Consider the following 18,730-nt stretch of genomic DNA (forward strand, 5'->3'; position numbering starts at 1 on the left):
AGGTGTCGCGTTGTATGTTAGAAGTGCGTATATCTGCACAGAGATTGAAGCTTCAGAGAATGGGAGTTCTGTGGAAACTGTTTGGGTAAGAATACAAGGACAGAACAATGGAAAGGACACCATTGTAGGCATTTACTACAGGCCGCCTGTGCAAGCTGAAGGTATGGATGAACTCTTTATGCATCAAATGGCCAAGTTCTCCCAAAAATATGACATAGTTGTCATGGGAGATTTCAACTATCCAGACATTTGTTGGGAATCTCTCTCAGGCAAAACTAACAGGTCAAGGAAATTCTTATCCTCTGTAAAATAATGCTTATCCTGTAAAATACTCAGGACTAGTTAGCAGATAAAAATGTAGTGGTTTATTTGGTTTCTTCCATCAAAGATAAGATTATTACAGAAAAACATAAAAATAGGTGAAAGAGAAATTGTCCGTTATTGCAAAAGCTTGTCATCTTCTTTCTCTAAGATCCCACATGGCAAATGGCCTCTGGCTCTCTTAGGCTTCTTTGTAGTAAAGTAACATACCAGTTGTTCAGTTATGTCATCTTGCGTCTGTGTCTCATGATGGGGAGGGAGCAAGAGCGACCTCTACAGTTAGCCATGAATTATATACGTCTCCTAAAGCACGTGGTCTCTACATATATGGAGCTGTCTTTCTACCATGAGCCAAGCTTAAAAATAGCCTATGTCGTGTAAGCTAAAGCAATGTACAGAGCTGAGTCTTATAAGAAATTAACGGATTATTAATATTTAACAATTCCCCCTTTTGAGGGAGACAGACATTAATTGGAACCCTCAAAATATAATGAGATCTTTTTTCTTCTTTTCTTCTTCTTTGACAAAATAATTTAATATCAATAATAATAATATCAGATTACCGTTATAAGTACTCAATGACATAATTGATGTGAATTCATGTTATGGTAAGCCGTGAACAATATTCATATACAATATGTATAATTATACTTCCCTAAATCTAAATTGAAGCATCTCAGGTCCAGTCATCATCATCTGATGTCATCTGGTCTTCATTTTGATGTCTTCTGTCTTCTTCTTGGTTCTTTTAGAAACAGTTTTTCTATAGCATATAGATGTTGTAGAAATCGTGTTGTGTAAAAATCAAAGTCCATAAATTCAAATGTTGATAAGAAACAAAGTCTATAGATGAAATGCAGCTTTAATATCTTTGCAGTGTCACCTTTAAAAACCTGGGCTTACATTGGCTCGCCTTGGATATTCTGGAATCCTCCATCGGCACTGGTCTTTGAACAGGTGTGACGTCTTTGGTCAGCAAAGCAAGGGTTAAAATGACTCTTCCTTGCTAAACATAGCACCATAACCAGTCCTTGTCCTAATGCACAGGACACATGTCAGGGTTGTAGCTTCCTGATAATTACCTTCATTGTTTACCAGCTTTACATTGAAGCTTTACAGGTGATTAGAAGCCTCTGGAACTTGGTAAGAACGTGATAACACAGTTCATCTCAGCATCATAGGATCATCGTCCTCTGGTTGTCAGGTTAGACACTTTAATTGTGACTGTCAGTGGTGGATACCGCACTTGTGACTGTCAGTGGTGGATACCGCACTTGTGACTGTCAGTGGTGGTTACCGCACCTGTGACTGTCAGTGGTGGATTCTGCACTTGTGGCTGTCAGTGGTGGATACTGCACTTGTGACTGTCAGTGGTGGATACTGCACTTGTGACTGTCAGTGGTGGATACTGCACTTGTGACTGTCAGTGGTGGATACTGCACTTGTGGCTGTCAGTGGTGGATACTGCACTTGTGACTGTCAGTGGTGGATACCGCACTTGTGACTGTCAGTGGTGGATACCGCACTTGTGACTGTCAGTGGTGGTTACTGCACCTGTGACTGTCAGTGGTGGATTCTGCACCTGTGGCTGTCAGTGGTGGATACTGCACTTGTGACTGTCAGTGGTGGATACTGCACTTGTGACTGTCAGTGGTGGATACTGCACTTGTGACTGTCAGTTGTGGATACTGCACTTGTGACTGTCAGTGGTGGATACCGCACTTGTGACTGTCAGTGGTGGATACCGCACTTGTGACTGTCAGTGGTGGATACCGCACTTGTGACTGTCAGTGGTGGATACCGCACTTGTGGCTGTCAGTGGTGGATACCGCACTTGTGACTGTCAGTGGTGGATACCGCACTTGTGACTGTCAGTGGTGGATACCGCACTTGTGACTGTCAGTGGTGGATACCGCACTTGTGACTGTCAGTGGTGGATACCGCACTTGTGGCTGTCAGTGGTGGATACTGCACCTGTGACTGTCAGTGGTGGATTCTGCACTTGTGGCTGTCAGTGGTGGATACTGCACTTGTGACTGTCAGTGGTGGATACTGCACTTGTCGCTGTCAGTGGTGGATACTGCACTTGTCGCTGTCAGTGGTGGATACTGCACTTGTGACTGTCAGTGGTGGATACTGCACTTGTGACTGTCAGTGGTGGATACTGCACTTGTGACTGTCAGTGGTGGATACTGCACCTGTGACTGTCAGTGGTGGATACTGCACCTGTGACTGTCAGTGGTGGATTCTGCACTTGTGGCTGTCAGTGGTGGATACTGCACTTGTGACTGTCAGTGGTGGATACTGCACTTGTGACTGTCAGTGGTGGATACTGCACTTGTGACTGTCAGTGGTGGATACTGCACTTGTGACTGTCAGTGGTGGATACTGCACTTGTCGCTGTCAGTGGTGGATACTGCACTTGTGACTGTCAGTGGTGGATACTGCACTTGTGACTGTCAGTGGTGGATACTGCACTTGTGACTGTCAGTGGTGAATTCTGCATTTGTAATTAACATAGTTACTCAGTAATCATAGCTTTGTTACCTTCTGGGACTTCTGGATCGCGGCATTCTTCTTCTTGCAACTGATAAGAATCAATTTTAATATGAAAAGTCTTTATTAACGTAATTTCAGTATCTTGCTTGAAGTCTTCATTCCCTATTCTATACCAAATCTGGTAATTTTCCTATCCTATAATATCACAGCGTACCATAGCAATCAGTAATATCCATATAATTATCAGAATTTGTACCATATATAGATTTCAATATTTGAAATAATAAACTAATAATAAGTGATAATACATTATTATCCATATTTTTCATGTGATAGAACATTTTTTATGTCATAGGTGTAATTACCTTTTTCAACCCATAGGTGTCACTGTGTTTTATGTAACCAGTGTTATCATCTTTATTAATAAGGAATATATTTATTATACTAATAATATGTAGGAATGTATAGCCATGAACCAAAATAAGAATATATGAGTGAGTGAATGAATGAATAAAAGAATTGTTGCATATAACTCAGAAGTGAAACATTTCCTTTGTAATAAAACCATATCATTGCTATATTTAATGAAGCAATATTCTCAGTAGATATTACTTTACTAAATATTGGTGAAAGAATTAAAAATAATGAAAAGTAAGAATAAAAATAAAAATAAGAATAAGGCCTTTATGTTGATGCAGAGTAGTTATGTCTTCAGTAACATATACCCTTAATATTTCCATGATCTGGATTATTTCATAATTGTCATAAACTTGTGTTACCAAAATATTCAAATTATGCAACTTTGCATATAATATTCCTCTTACTGTAAAGAAATGACTCTTTATAATACTTAATGTTATTATACCCAATACTTATACCATTGAACCTTATTTATTTATTTCCTATTAAAATGTGTGAAGAAGAGGTATTAATCAAATGTGACGATGTAGTCAGGATCAAAAAACATAGTTCCCCCTTAATACCAAAAAATATTGTTTCATGAAATAATTCATTTATCAAAACCAAAATTAAAAATAATTAATGTATAAATTATGTGAATTTATATTTGCTTATACCATTATTTGTCTGAAGATGTGTAACCATCAAAATTAATTTGAATATCATAAAATTATCCTTTGGAAAAATTAATTTGCATAAACCATTTTGATGTGCGATTGCACTTTGCACTTATCCACAATTAACTAAATCAAGAAATAATAATTACTATAGAAATATATGTTGTATAGATAATATTTCATTATATATCCTAATATTCTAATAATTTAACTGATCTGCATATTTCTCCTAAAGGTAAAGGCTTTTGGTTTTTTGTTTTTTTTCTCTTTTTTTCTCTCTCTCATTCAGAATCCTGAGGTCTCATACAAACGTATCACATTACTCGCTCAGCAGCTGCTCATACACTCAGTCACTGTCACTCAGACTGTGTCACATATTTAAGTTTAAACCAAATACCTCACATACGAAGGTGTGATGAATACACGTATTTTAACCCAAATTATCCTAATTATCAATGCATTGTAAACTATTTAAATTTAGTCTCTTAATATTTCTTAGAATATTCCCCAAATACACATGACATAAATATATATTGTATAGCTATACTTGACATTTAGGCCTGGAAAAAAAATTCCATTGGTTTGCAAAAGTTGAGACCCCTTAAAAATTCTTTTCCTAAGAACAGGGACATAGTATACTGGTATACTTGTATTATTAGAACAAGGTTCAAATTTCACATGCTGTGGTTGTCATTCAAGCCATGCAGGAAAAGCACACACACACATTTTAAAATGCAATTAGTTATTTCCTTTTAAGGGTTAGATATATATAAAATCATACACCTATTGCAACTTCCTGTGTAAATAAAGTCATAAATCCTTGTAAGAGAATTTTTCCCGATTAAGTCCTGCTTTGAAATGAAAATTCTAAGGAAAAATAAAAGAGAAGGTTAATATCATATTCATAATTCTAAATTTTATTACTGGAGTAGATTTTAATTTTCACTAAAAAATACAGTTCTACTATTTCTACTTCTACAAACACTCTATATCTACTGTATGAATATGTATATATCCACAAACCATAAAACTACAGGATTATACTCTATAAAATAATTACATATAACTCACTAATTGTATAACACTGTTACACAATATATATAATTACTTTTTCTAGCCAATTCCTACACCCATACTTATTTCTCTGCAAAAAATATCCTGAAAGGTTCTTGCCATTTTGAAGCTGATAGATTCTTGGAGCAGAGTATTCAGTTTACAGGCCATGATGTCACTCACCACCTGTTTCTGTCTGTCACATTCGGCCATCTTTGTTACAGAAAGAAAATCAGAACTCATCATTTTTCTTAATTCAATCTGTGTCTTTTCGGTGTTTCTTTGCATCATTCCATATGGCTTATAACAAACATGTGATTTTCTTTGTTCTTCATAGATTTGATTTTGAGGAAAACTCATTTTAGAAGGTTTTGCTAATGCAGGCTTCTGATAAGATTTTACTCTGCCTGTCTTCACAAAATTAGCACAATTTACTTTCCTTTCACGATTCTCGTGTTTTCTGGCAAAATCAAGGGATTGCGCACATTCAAATAAAGAATCTTTTTGTGACGCAATAACACGAGATGCAGGATTTAAAAACCAAAATTTGCTTACAAAACTCCTTATGAGGGACTGTGTTTTGACATTCTCACTCAGCATTCTATACAAACGTTCATATATGGACATGAACGTAAAAATACATTCCTTCCGACCAATCCTTAATTTTTGAAGAATATCAATATCTGGATGATTTTCATTTGATGAACAAAAAATAAGAATCTTTAATCTGTCCTTATCATTTAAATTCTCATGTGTTTCACCAGATAACTTTAAAGTCAATCTCCTAGCAAAATTTACAGGGATCCACATTTTGAACAACTGATTCTTCTCCTCGTTAGATAAATCAAATTTATCAACACAACTTTCAAAAACCTCAGAGTTTCTACAAACATGGATTGTATTATCATATGCAGGTATTATTTTGCATATCTTTAGCAAAGTTTTTCTTACTTTACTTTGTATTTTGGCCTGTGAGTCGTCTATTTTTAGTGGTACGTCTTTCCCTTGTACGTCCTCTACGTCAGTTCTGAAGTCTCCTCCTACTTCTCCATCTTGTTCCACGTCTGCAAGGTCACCTTCAATGGCTGCTGCTACTTGTAACTGTTTCTCCACATTACAGTGAATCTCGGGAACATCACTATCCTCTACACAATCATTTTTGGATTTCTCTGACACAGATCTATGAAATATATCTACCATCTGTAGAATATTTTTTAATCTCTCTCTTTCTCTATTGAAGAATTTACAGTCTAACTTCTGATTCGCCAGTTCGCACTCAGCATATAATCTTAGCCATAATACTTCTGGATTAGACTTGTCTACAGACTTAAATTTCAATCTACTCTGCTTAGCATAAGAATTAATTACATCCATTTCTCTTACCTTGAAATTTCTCAGCTTGTTCCTTTAATGGACAACACTGGGCTCTTGTCTTCACACGTCTTGGCTTCAGCACGTCTGGCACCTTGGCACTTGTAGTACTTCTCAATCTATCTGGCAATTCTTACTTCTAGGTTCTGTGTGATTCTTGTAAGTAGTAGATTTCCTGATAACTTGCACATATGACGTTAACAAAGTTCAATCCCCTTTTGGGCAAGTGGATGGAAATCCACAAAAAAGTACAAAAATACAGATCTGGCTGGCTCTCCAATGTAAAATAATGCTTATCCTGTAAAATACTCAGGACTAGTTACCAGTTAAAAATATAGTGGTTTATTTGGTTTCTTCCATCAAAGAAAAGATTATTACAGAAAAACATAAAAATAGGTGAAAGAGAAATTGTCCGTTATTGCAAAAGCTTTTCATCTTTTTTCTCTAAGATCCCACATGGCAAATGGCCTCTGGCTCTCTTAGGCTTCTTTGTAGTAAAGTAACATACCAGTTGTTCAGTTATGTCATCTTGCGTCTGTGTCTCATGATGGGGAGGGAGCAAGAGCGACCTCTACAGTTAGCCATGAATTATATACGTCTCCTAAAGCACATGGTCTCTACATATATGGAGCTGTCTTTCTACCATGAGCCAAGCTTAAAAATAGCCTATGTCGTGTAAGCTAAAGCAATGTACAGAACTGAGTCTTATAAGAAATTAACGGATTATTAATATTTAAACATCCTCTCTTGCTGACAACTTTATCTTCCAAAAGGTAGGGGAGAAAACAAGGGGAACTGCTACCTTGGATCTAATCCTTATAAACAGGGAGGAAATGGTTGAGGAGGTAAAAGTGGCTGGGACCCTAGGAGGTAGCGACCATGCTATTTTAGAATTTTGGATAACTAGAGGAGGAAGATCTGTGAAGACTCAGACGTCAAGGTTAGATTTCAGAAAGGCAGATTTTAAGGGATTCAGAAAGAGAATTGGAGAGATCCAATGGCTGGATATCCTTAAAGACAAAAATGTCCAGGAAGGATGGGAAATCTTGAAAAATGAAATTCTCAAAGCACAGTTGTTAACAATTCCAAAAAGAGGGAAGAATAGGAAGCATTTAAGGAAGCCAGGATGGATGAACACAGAACTTAAGCACATGCTAAAAAGGAAGAAAAAAATGTTTATAAAATGGAAAGAGGGAGGCATATCTAAAGAAGAATATAATGCTGTCTGCAGAACCTGCAGGGCACAAATCAGATTAGCTAAAGCTGACAATGAATTGAGGCTTGCAAGAGATGTCAAAAGCAATAATAAAGGATTTTGGGGATATGTCAAAAGTAAAAGAAAAGTCAAAGATGCTATAGGATTTTTCCAGGATGAAAATGATGAAATGGTAAGACAGGATGTTGAGAAGGCCGAACTTTTAAATTCCTATTTTGCATCTGTTTTCTCTCAGAAAGGAAATGTGACATCAACTGTTATTCACTGTCCTATTAAGGGAATAGAAGAATCCAGGATATCTATAAACAGAAAGATAGTGAGGAAACACTTAGCTAACCTAAATGAATTCAAGTCTCCAGGTCCAGATGAATTACACCCCAGAATACTGAAGGAGATAGCAGAAGAAATTTTTGAACCCCTCTCCATAATCTTTGAAAATTCTTGGAGAACAGGAGAAGTCCCAGAAGACTGGAGAAGAGCAAATGTTGTTCCTATCTTCAAAAAGGGGAAGAAGGTGGACCCAGGCAACTATAGGCCGGTGAGTCTGACTTCTATACCAGGAAAGACCTTTGAACAAATTATTAAACAACATGTATGTCAGTACCTGGATAAGAATGAAGTGATTAAACAGAGTCAGCATGGGTTTGTAACTAATAAGTCATGTCAGACAAACTTAATTTCCTTCTATGACGGAATCACTGATTGGGTGGATCAAGGAAATGCTGTAGATATAGTATATCTTGACTTCAGCAAAGCATTTGACAAAGTATCTCATACAATCCTTATTGAAAAAATGACTAAGTATGGAATGGACAAGGCAACTGTTAGGTGGATTCATAACTGGCTTAGTGATCGGACCCAAAGAGTGGTCGTAAATGGCTGCACATCCAGTTGGAAGAATGTCTCAAGTGGGGTACCACAGGGCTCTGTCCTGGGCCCTGTATTGTTCAACATCTTTATCAACTATTTAGATGAAGGAATTGAGGGTAAACTGATTAAATTTGCTGATGACACAAAGGTAGGAGGGATAGCTAATACTAGAGAAGAGAGAGAGAGGATTCAAAAAGATATAAATAAACTGGAGAAGTGGGCAGCAACTAACAGAATGGTTTTTAACAGGGAGAAATGCAAAGTACTACATCTGGGCAATAAAAATGAAAAAAGCATATACAGAATGGGAGGAATAGGCCTAAGCAACAGCACATGTAAAAAAGACTTGGGTATACTAATAGATCACAGACTGAATATGAGTCAACAGTGTGATGCAGCAGCAAAAAAAGCAAATGCAATTCTAGGATGTATTAACAGAAGCATACAGTCTAGATCACGTGAAGTCATTATTTCCCTCTACTCCTCTTTGGTCAGACCTCATCTGGAATATTGTGTCCAGTTTTGGGCACCACATTTTAAAAAAGATATCAACAAACTGGAGCAAGTTCAGAAAAGAGCAACCAGAATGGTGACCGGTCTGCAAACCCTGTCTTATGAGGAAAGGTTGCAGGATTTGGGATTGTTTAGTTTGCAAAAGAGAAGACTGAGAGGAGACTTAATAGCTGTCTACAAATATCTAAAGGGCTGTCACATTGTAGAAGGATCAACTTTATTCTCATTTGCACAAGGAAAGACTAGAAGCAATGGGATGAAACTGAATGGGAGGAGACACAGATTAGATATTATAAAAAACTTTTTGACAGTTAGAGTGATCAATGAGTGGAACAAGCTTCCACGAGAAGTGGTGAGTTCTCCTTCAATGGATGTCTTCAAACAGAGGCTGGACAGACATCTGACTGGGATGATTTAGCGAATCCTGCTTTGAGCAGGGGGTTGGACCAGATGGCCCAGGAGGTCCCTTCCAACTCTACGATTCTCTGATTCTATGATCCCCTCTCGTACAGACTCAGGGACGCGGAAGGGGTTTTGTCGCAGGGGGGTCTGATCCTGGGTCTCAACCTTGTGTTGTGCCAGGCGAGTGTGCCCTGGTCTCCTCGAAAACATCCTCTGTCGCTGCCTCAACAACTCCTCCGCCTGCTGTCTCTCCCGGGGGCCTAGGTCTTCACCCAAGTGTACCTGGTCCCATGTTTCAGACTGAGTCCTTTCCCCTAAGACATCCGGCAAGGGAAGTCCGGCTAAATCCTCTGCTTCAGGTGCACAGATGGCCACTACCTCTTCAGGGTGCTCCCGGTAGGGCTTCAGCATATTCACGTGGAACATGCGGATAACTCTGGGGTCATCACAATCGGTGACATTATAGGTTGTGTCGGCTATTTTCCCCACTACCTGGTAGGGCCCCTGCCATGCAGCTTGGAACTTGTTCTGCTTAGTGGGCTCTAACACCAGGACCTTCTGTCCTATTTCCAAGGTGCGCTCTCTGGCCCTCCGATCGTACCATACACGCTGGCGCCGCTTGGTCTCCTGCATGTTCTCACGTAAAGCCTGGGTCAGCTCCTGTAGGCGGTCCCGGAATTCCAGCACATAGGGTACAATAGGTACCCCTTCTATGAGGCCCTCCCCTTCCCAGTGTTCTAGCACTAAGTCTAGGGGTCCCCTTACCAGTCTCCCGTATACCAGCTCGAACGGGGAGAACCCCGTGGATTCTTGGGGTACCTCCCGATAGGCAAACAGGAGGTGTGGCAAGAATTTCTCCCAGTCCCTGTAGGTCCTAGTAAAAGTCCCAATGAGCTGTTTTAATGTCCTGTTAAAGCGTTCACACAACCCATTGTGTTATAAATGAGTCACCGGAGGAGGAAAAAAACAAAAACACAAGCTAAGTCCAGAAAACCGGAGAGGTTGGTAACTTGCAGATTGCAGACCCCTGATCCTATTCACCACAACTAACAGTAGCCGTGGGGGGTTCCTACGGTGCCCTAGACCACTCATCACAGCCGGAGAGCTAAATAAGCTTAAAGAAAGAAAGGGGAAATCTAAACTGCCCCAGAGCAGACCCCAAAGCAATAGACAGCCCCCAACATGTATTGTCGGTGAAAAACAGATGAAAACACAAACACAGACAGAAAGACAGGCTGAGCAAACGATGGGGCCCAACTAACTAGATAGGAAAGGACAGAAAAGATGCTGGCTGCAACCCGTAAAAAAACCCTGCCAAAAATAATGTCCAACACGTCTGATTGAAAAGGCCCTGAAGTCACTAGACTTCAAAATCACTATATCAGCACTCGGGTATATTCTGAAGACAGAGCAAAGAGATCAACTGATCAGAGGCAAAAATGGAGTTCAGCCCATCCCAACCAGGGCAGGCTGAACACAAACACTAAGTAAACAGACAAAATCTCATGGAAAAAATAGCAGAGCAAAAACTTAGCTTTTAGTAGACAGGAACTAAACTGGATGCCAGAGCTCAGAGCAGAAAGGATCACCAGCAACCCTGCAAGGGCGTCGGCTGCCTTATATCCACTCAGAAATTCCGGATGTCCAATCACACTTCACCTGTTCAGATGACAGGTTCTTCCCATCCAGATCAATTTCACTAACTCCTTTCACCAGCAGAGGGAGTTCATCAGAGGTGAAGGAGAAAATGAACTCATAACACCATTGGTTTGCGGGTGGTACGGGGCACTTCTAATGGACTTTACCCCGCAGTTCCACTTCCACAGTTGGTTGGTCACCTCTGCTGTAAACTGGGTTCTCTGGTCCGAGATAATCTCCCGGGGAAATCCTACCCGTGAGAAAACCTGGAGCAGGGCGGCCGCCACCGACTCTGCCAGTATGTTAGGTAATGCAACTGCCTCTGGATACCGTGTGGCATAATCTACCACTGTCAATATATACCTTTTCCCTGACGGACTGGGTTTGGCTAACGGCCCTATCAGAAATGGTTCCTCCACAATGGGGAGGGGGCGTAATTTGGCCTTGCATCGATTCCCCCCTCTTGCCAATGCGCTGGCAACTGTCACAGGTCTGGCAGTACTGACGAACATCATAGGTTACCCCCGGCCAAAAGAAGTTTTGTCAGACGATGCCTGGTGCGACTGACGCCGAAGTGCCCGGCCAAGGGTATATCATGAGAGATTCGCAGTAGCTCCTGCCTATACTTCTTGGGAACTACCAGCTGTTGTTTTATAGTGGAGCTCGTCCCTGTGTGGTGCTGCTCTGTGATCCGGTAGAGGAGTCCCTGCTTCCATGCAAACTGTTCCCCTTCCAGTACCCCTTTCCCCTCCTGTGCCTTCCCACGATATCCCTCCAATGAAGGATCCTCAAGTAACTCCCTCTTAAATTCATCTGGGGTGGCCCAAGAAATGTATCTGGCTATGGGAATACGTGTAGGGCTGGGATGTCTTACCTGGGCCTCCTCTGAGTGTGATTCCACCTCCGCAGCTCGAACTTGTCTCCGGGTGGTCACAGGATATGTCTCAGCCAGAGGGGAAACCGAGAATGCAGACAACATGGGCCCCAAGTCGTTTCTCAGCAAGACGTCTGCAGGCAAATCCTCTATCAAGCCGACCTCAACAAGGCCATCCCCGACTCCCCAGTTCAGGTGAATCCTGGCAGTGGGCAGTCGATGTATAGCTCCCCCTGCTACACGGACTGCCACTGTCTGGTCCGTCTTCTCTTAGTCCCGGACGAGATGAGGCTTCTCAAGGGTCAAAGTTGCCCCGGAATCTCTTAGTCCCTGCATACATTTCCCATTAACCCACACGACCTATCGATGCTGTTGTCGATTATCTGCCCAGGCTGCCTGCACAGGGTCTACTTCATGCAGCACTTCCTCCATTTCTTCCACCCCTTGATTAGTCGTAGCCCCCAATGCTGGGTCAGCTTCGCCCTGGTAGCAGTGTACAGCAGCCCGGCTGAAGGTAGCCGTTCCCGCCTTTGGCCACTGGGTATGCTGAGTCCGGTTGCAACATTGTCTTTGCAGGTGGCCCAGCTGACGGCAGGTGTGGCATCGCGCCCCAGGGGGACTGTGGTAGGCCGGGTTTCTAGCTGGTCCCCCTACAATCTTCGGTGGTTTGGGGCCCTCCAGGTCCATGGGCGGGCCCCTAGTAACCATCTTTGATCCGGACAACTGAGGCCTCCTGGCATCATGATGCTCATCGGCCAGACGAGCGGCTTCCTCCAGAGTCGTTGGCTGCCTGTCCCGAAGCCATTCCTGTGTCTCGGGGGTTAGTCCATTAAAGAATCGTTCTAAGAAGAAGAGCTGGAGGACGTCCTCCTTAGTGGTTGCTTGGCTCCCTTGTACCCACTGTAGCAGTGACCGCCGTAATTTACAGGCCCATTCAGCGTGGGTATCGGTTACGCGTTTTATAAGTCCACAGAACTTTTGGCGGTATGCCTCTGGTGTCAGCGCATACCAGGCCAAGATTACTTCTTTGATCCGCTCATAGTCCATACAGTCCTCATCAGGTACCGTGCGATAGGCGTCCGCTGCCCGGCCTGTCAGCTTGCTGGCCAGAATCTGAACCCGTTCCTCTGGCTTTACTTGATGAAGGGCACACTGCCGCTCAAAGTCCTGCAGAAAGCCATCAATGTCTTCTGCCTCCCCCAACTGTCGGAAGGCATTATACTGGATCTTTTTGTGGCTTATTGTTGAAGGTACCTGGTCGAAGGCCACAGCTCCCTCTGCTCGCTGACTATCCTCTCTCCGCTCTGCCATCTCCATCTTGGCCAGCTCCACTTTGGTCCGCTCTGCCATCTCCATCTTGGCTAGCTCTATCCTGGTCCGCTCGGCCATCTTTTCCTTCAGATCATTACACACATCAGCCATCACCTCTCATATGATCTCTACTGCAGGGTTTGGGCCATAGAACGCCTGTCTGTTCTTTACCTCCCTCTGGAATTCAGTCTCCTCCATGTTCACATTGGGGGGCGCTGCACTGTCGTGTTCCATGATGGCTGCTATCAAATCCGCTTTTGTTTTGTTGCTGGCGATCAACCCTCGGGCTTCCACCAGATCTTTTAATGTAGTCCTCTTTAACTTCTGGTATTTCCATTCATTCCTTTCCTCCTGTAGAAGGGGTATCATATCCCACCACTGTCACCAGTGTAACGGGGTCTTCCTATCTCAGGTACCTCTTTCAGTACCACCCTGTGTTTCCGGAGATCCACTCTGCTTTGGCTGGAGTCTGAATGAAGGACGCTGGCTGGAATTCATTGGTTACATGGGCGCATATAAAAGATCACTGCTTCTCCACGTATTTCCAGTCTGACAACACTTTACTCACAGGACACAGAATATATCACACAGATACAGGTGGCAGGCCAATAGAAAAGCGGCAGGCCAGACATACATTACAATAGCCGCAGGTGGCCGGAGACTGACGATATTTACTGTGGGAATTACAAAGGTGGGGGGGGAGGGGGGCGGCTGGGCGCAGCCTGTGGGCTGATGCATTAGGGACATGCATCTCCCATGGAACCTATTATACATACATATAACTGCACAACATATTCTGGGTGCTGAGTGGTTCCGTAACACGTAACAATCTGTATTTGTAGTTTTCAGTTAATGAGATTCTCGTGCTCTGGGGCGGGGCTGTGGGTGGGGCTCTGGGGCTGGGCTGTGGGTGGGGCTTTATGTGGTGCGATGATTACATATTCATCTGTATTGGCTTATGACAGGTCGCTGATCCCTCACTGACCTGCCCCCATTATTACATAATGCATATAATTGCATTGATATTATTGTTGATAATGCCTATAATATTGTGGCTATTGTGAGGCTTAGAAAAAAAATTACATCCAGCAAAATGTCACCAGCGGCCCCTGTCCAGTAGCCTCTATCTCTTACTTATAGATGCTACTGCGCAGGCGCCGCCATCACCAGTGACATTTTGCTGGTTGGCACTATCTTCTCTGCTTTCCATATCCCAAGGATTGCCTTGCTCATCGCCCTTTAACACCATTACATGGATCTGGACTTACACAGGGATCCCTAGGCTTGGACTATGGTGTTACCTGCTATTCTGTGGTGTTAGATGGCAAGAAGACTAGTCAGGTATCTGGGTCAGAACCAGAAGGCCAGAATACAGAATCAGAAGACACAAGAGTAGTCAGTAAACGGGCCACGGTCACAGCAGGAAACAAATACACAAGCCGCAAGCTGAGCACAGAGGACTGAACCAGAGCAGAACAGCGCTGTATCTGGCAGATTCTGGCCATGTGCTTTGCGCTTTAGTAGGGTGTGGTACTTTCCAATTGGCTGAAGTATGGAGCAGATTACTCCAGCTGGACATCAGGAACAGATTCCAGATGAGATTGGACACACCATATGCAGAAGCCCTAATATAACTAAATGACAGAAACCAGAATAGTAGAAATCCCCATAAAGTGATTCCATTTTATAAATTAATTCACTGATGGTTGTAAACTATACACACGTGGTCAAAATTGTTGGTACCCCTTGTTTAATGACAGAAAATCCCACAATGGTCACAGGAATAACTTGAATCTGACAAAAGTAATAATCTATCAAAAATCTATGAAAATGATCAAATGAAAGTCAGACATTGCTTTTCCACCATGCTTCCACAGAATTAAAAAATAAATAAAACTCATGAAATAGGCCTGGACAGAAATGGTGGTTCCCTGAAAATAGTGTGCAAAAGGGACATGATAAATCGCGGAGTGTCCACTAATTAGCATCACAGGTGTCTACAATCCTGGAATCAGTGAGTGGCCTGTATAGAGGCTACAGATACTCACTGTGCTGTGTGGTGACATGGTGCGTATCACATTCAACATGGACCAGAGGACGTGAAGGAAAGAGTTGTCTCAGGAGATTAGAAAGAAAGTTATAGACAAACATGTTACAGGTAAAAATTATAAGACCATCTCCAAGCAGCTTGATGTTCCTGTAACTACAGCTGCACATAATATTTGGAAATTTAAGCTCCATATGACTGTAGCCAACCTCCCTGGATGTGGCCGCAGGAGGAAATTTCATGGCAAATCAAAGAGATGGATAATATGAATGGTAACAAAAGAGCCCAGAAAAACTTCTAAACAAAAGGTGCACTTCAAGCTCAAGGAACATCAGTGTCAGATCCCACCATCACAACAATTTTCCTTTAAACCTAATTTTTTTTACATTCGCAAGGGTAATAGGAGAAAATGGACTATAAATTTTGTTTTGCAATTTCTCCTGAGCATGCCAATACCCCATATGTGGGGGAAATCTACTGTTTGGGCGCATGGCAGGGCTCGGAAGGGAAGGCGCGCCATTTGATTTTTTGAATGTAAAATATGCTGTAATAATTAGCGGTTGCCATGTCGCGCTTGGAGAGCCCCTGATCTGCCTAAACAGTGGAAACCCCCAATAAGAGACACCATTTTGGAGATTAGACCCCTTCAGGGAACTTATCCAGATGTGTATTGAGCACCTTGAACCCACAGGTGCTTCATAGAAGTTTATAACATAGACTTGTTGAAATAAAAAAAATAACATTTTTCACAAATAATTGATTTTTAGCCCCATATTTTGCATTTTCATAAGGGTAACAGGAGAAATTGCTCCATACAATTTGTTGTGCAATTTCTCCTGAGCTCGCCGATACCCCACATGTGGGAGAATACTACTGTTTGGGCGCATGGTAGAGCTTGGAAGGGAAGAAGCGCTATATTGGTGAGCAGATTTTGCTGGAATTGTTTGTAGGTGACATGTCAAATTGTCAGAGCCCCTGACGTGTCTAAACAGTGAAAACCCCCAACATGTGACCCCATTTTTGAAACTAGACCCCCAAGGCGCTTATCTAGATGTGTGGTGGGATCTTTGAACCCCCAGGTGCTTCACAGAAGTTAATTATGTAGAAACGTGAAAATAAAAAATCATATTTTTTTTTTTAAAAAAAGATCTTTTCGCCCTCCAATTTTTATCCAAAGGTTAACAGGAGAAATTGGACCGCAAAAGTTGTTGTGCAATTTGTCCTGAGTATTCTGACACCCCTTATGTGGGGGTAAACCACTGTTTGGGCGCATGGCAGAGCTTGGAAGGGAAGGAGCGTCATATTGGAAAGGAGATTTTGCTGGAATTGTTTGTGGGTGACATGTTACATTATCAGAGCCCCTGAGGTGCCAGATAAGCATAAGCCCCCAAAAGTGACTGCATTTTACCAAATACTTCCCTAAATGAAACCTTCTCATGGCGCAGTGAGCATACTGACACCACAGCTGTTCCATAGAAAATTATACCATTGGCCAGTGAAGAAAAAATAATTACATTTTTACCACTAAAATGTTGTTTTAACCCCAGATTTTACATTGGAAAATAGGTAGATAGGTAAATGGTCACTACACCCATAGATGAATTTGCAGGGGGGTGTCATTTCCAATTACCAGAGGGGTGTCATTTCTAAAATGTGGTCACTTCAGGGGGGATTCTGCTGTTATGACACTTTGGAGAGCCGCTAAGTGCCAGAACAACAGAATCCCCCCTGAAGTGACTCCATTTTGGAAATGACACTCCTCTGGGAATTCATCTATGGATATAGTGATCATTTTCACTACATGGATGATTTCCAGAAACACGTAGTGGAAGTTTTAGAGCAAAAACTGCAAAAATATCATGGTAGTGCCCAATATATTGTGCCCAGCTTGTGTCTCTGGAGACCTCCCCCCACCTAACCCCGGAAATTGTTAAGTCAACTCTACTCAAATGTGTCTGTCACTAAATAAACCAAATGCTTGAATGTCAAAACAGTTCAAAAACGTGGTTCTGTGTGGAAGATTGTAAAGCAGTCATGGAGGCATAAGGCTGGCAGTGATGGGCATTGTGGGTAATAATAGCGGGTATCATGCCTCATTCCCCTATAGGAACATACACGACATCTTCTCTGGGGGTTCTTGTTTCAGTTACTGGGATGAGTGCAATAAAATGTCGCTCAGTGAGTCTTCTCACATCTTCACATTATAAAGGATTGGTGGGGACAAAATTTTCAAAAGCAAGATTTTCAGTGACCTTTTCCTGATAATCAAGGAAAGTATCTGCATTTCCAGCTTTTTTGCATAACACAAAAGAATTATATGTGGCCACCTGAAACAAATACATGACTAACTTTTTATACCAGATATATGATTTTCTTGATACCTGGTATGGCTGTAGAACCTGATCTGCAAGGTCCACACCCCATATATTTGTTGTAGTCAATGACAGACACAGGTTTTGGAGTAGTGGATCCCTGTTGGTCTGCAGTGGCCCTTGTGGCTTCTGTGTGGATCGAGCTCAGGATAAAAATATCTTTTTTATCCTTATACTTAAGGGCAAGCAGCTCTCCATTGTGTAAAGTCCCTGACTGCCCCTTTCGGAACTTTTTGCTGACCAATGATTGTGGAAACACCTGACAGTTTTTGCGAATGGTCCCACAAGCCCCTATGTTATGTTCAACCAGACTTTTAAATAGAGGTATGCTGGTGTAGTAGTTGTCAACATACAGATTGGAGCCTTTTTATAAAAATGGAGTTATCTCCGAAACGATTTTTCCAGATGTCCCCAGATAAGTAGGGCCTCCTGGTGGGTTTAGTTTGCTGTCTTTCCCCTCATAAATGTGAAAAGCTGATGTGTATCTGGTTGAACTCTCGCACATTTTATAGAGCTTTATTCCGAACCTTGCCCTCTTAGAAGGAACAAATTGCTTGAGGTGCAGTCTTCCTCTGAATTTTACAAGGGACTCATCAATGGAAATGTTTTCTGTTGGGGTGTAAAGCTTTAAGAACTTTTCTGTCAAGTCTTCGATGATGTGTCTGATTTTGAATAGTCTGTCATGTTCTGGGGCATTTCTGGGCAGCCATTGACTATTCTTGTTAAAATGCCAAAATCTCATGAGCATTTCATAACGGGTCCTAGGAAGAACGGCAGAAAACATAGGGGTGGCTTGAACAAGGCAGTTGGACCAATAGGACTGAATGATCGTTTTTTAACAAGCCCCATAGCGAATGTAAGTGCTAAAATGTTTTAATTTCTAGGACATTAGTTGGTTCCATAAATTTGACCTCACATAATAGGATCGTGGATTCTGGCTGATGAATTGGGACGTATATAAATATGTAGGACAATATGCTCTAGCAAACTGTCAGAAACAAATTTAAAAAAATAATTGTTCCAAAATTTTCCACCTCCACATTTATACCAGGAATGGCATTAAAATTAGGGATGAATGGAGTAGCTGAATCCGAAGCCTCCCATCTGGGAAATGCTACATCAAGAGGCAAAGCCCCTTGGACATTGATGTGCGCCAATTCACGAGCA

At 41.9% G+C, this 18,730-nt stretch overlaps 1 protein-coding gene and 1 long non-coding RNA gene across 2 annotated transcripts in view; both read left to right on the plus strand.

Moving 5' to 3' along the window:
* Nucleotides 1–18,730, plus strand: part of LOC141073990 (uncharacterized) — a 344,900-nt gene that overhangs the window by 176,314 nt on the left and 149,856 nt on the right. The window lies entirely within an intron of this gene.
* Nucleotides 1–18,730, plus strand: part of LOC141073949 (uncharacterized) — a 101,394-nt gene that overhangs the window by 40,384 nt on the left and 42,280 nt on the right. The window lies entirely within an intron of this gene.

This window comes from Dendrobates tinctorius, unplaced genomic scaffold (genome assembly GCF_039654945.1).
Source record: "Dendrobates tinctorius isolate UK_male_01 unplaced genomic scaffold, ASM3965494v1 ptg000321l, whole genome shotgun sequence".
Classification (NCBI taxonomy): Eukaryota; Metazoa; Chordata; class Amphibia; order Anura; family Dendrobatidae; genus Dendrobates; species Dendrobates tinctorius.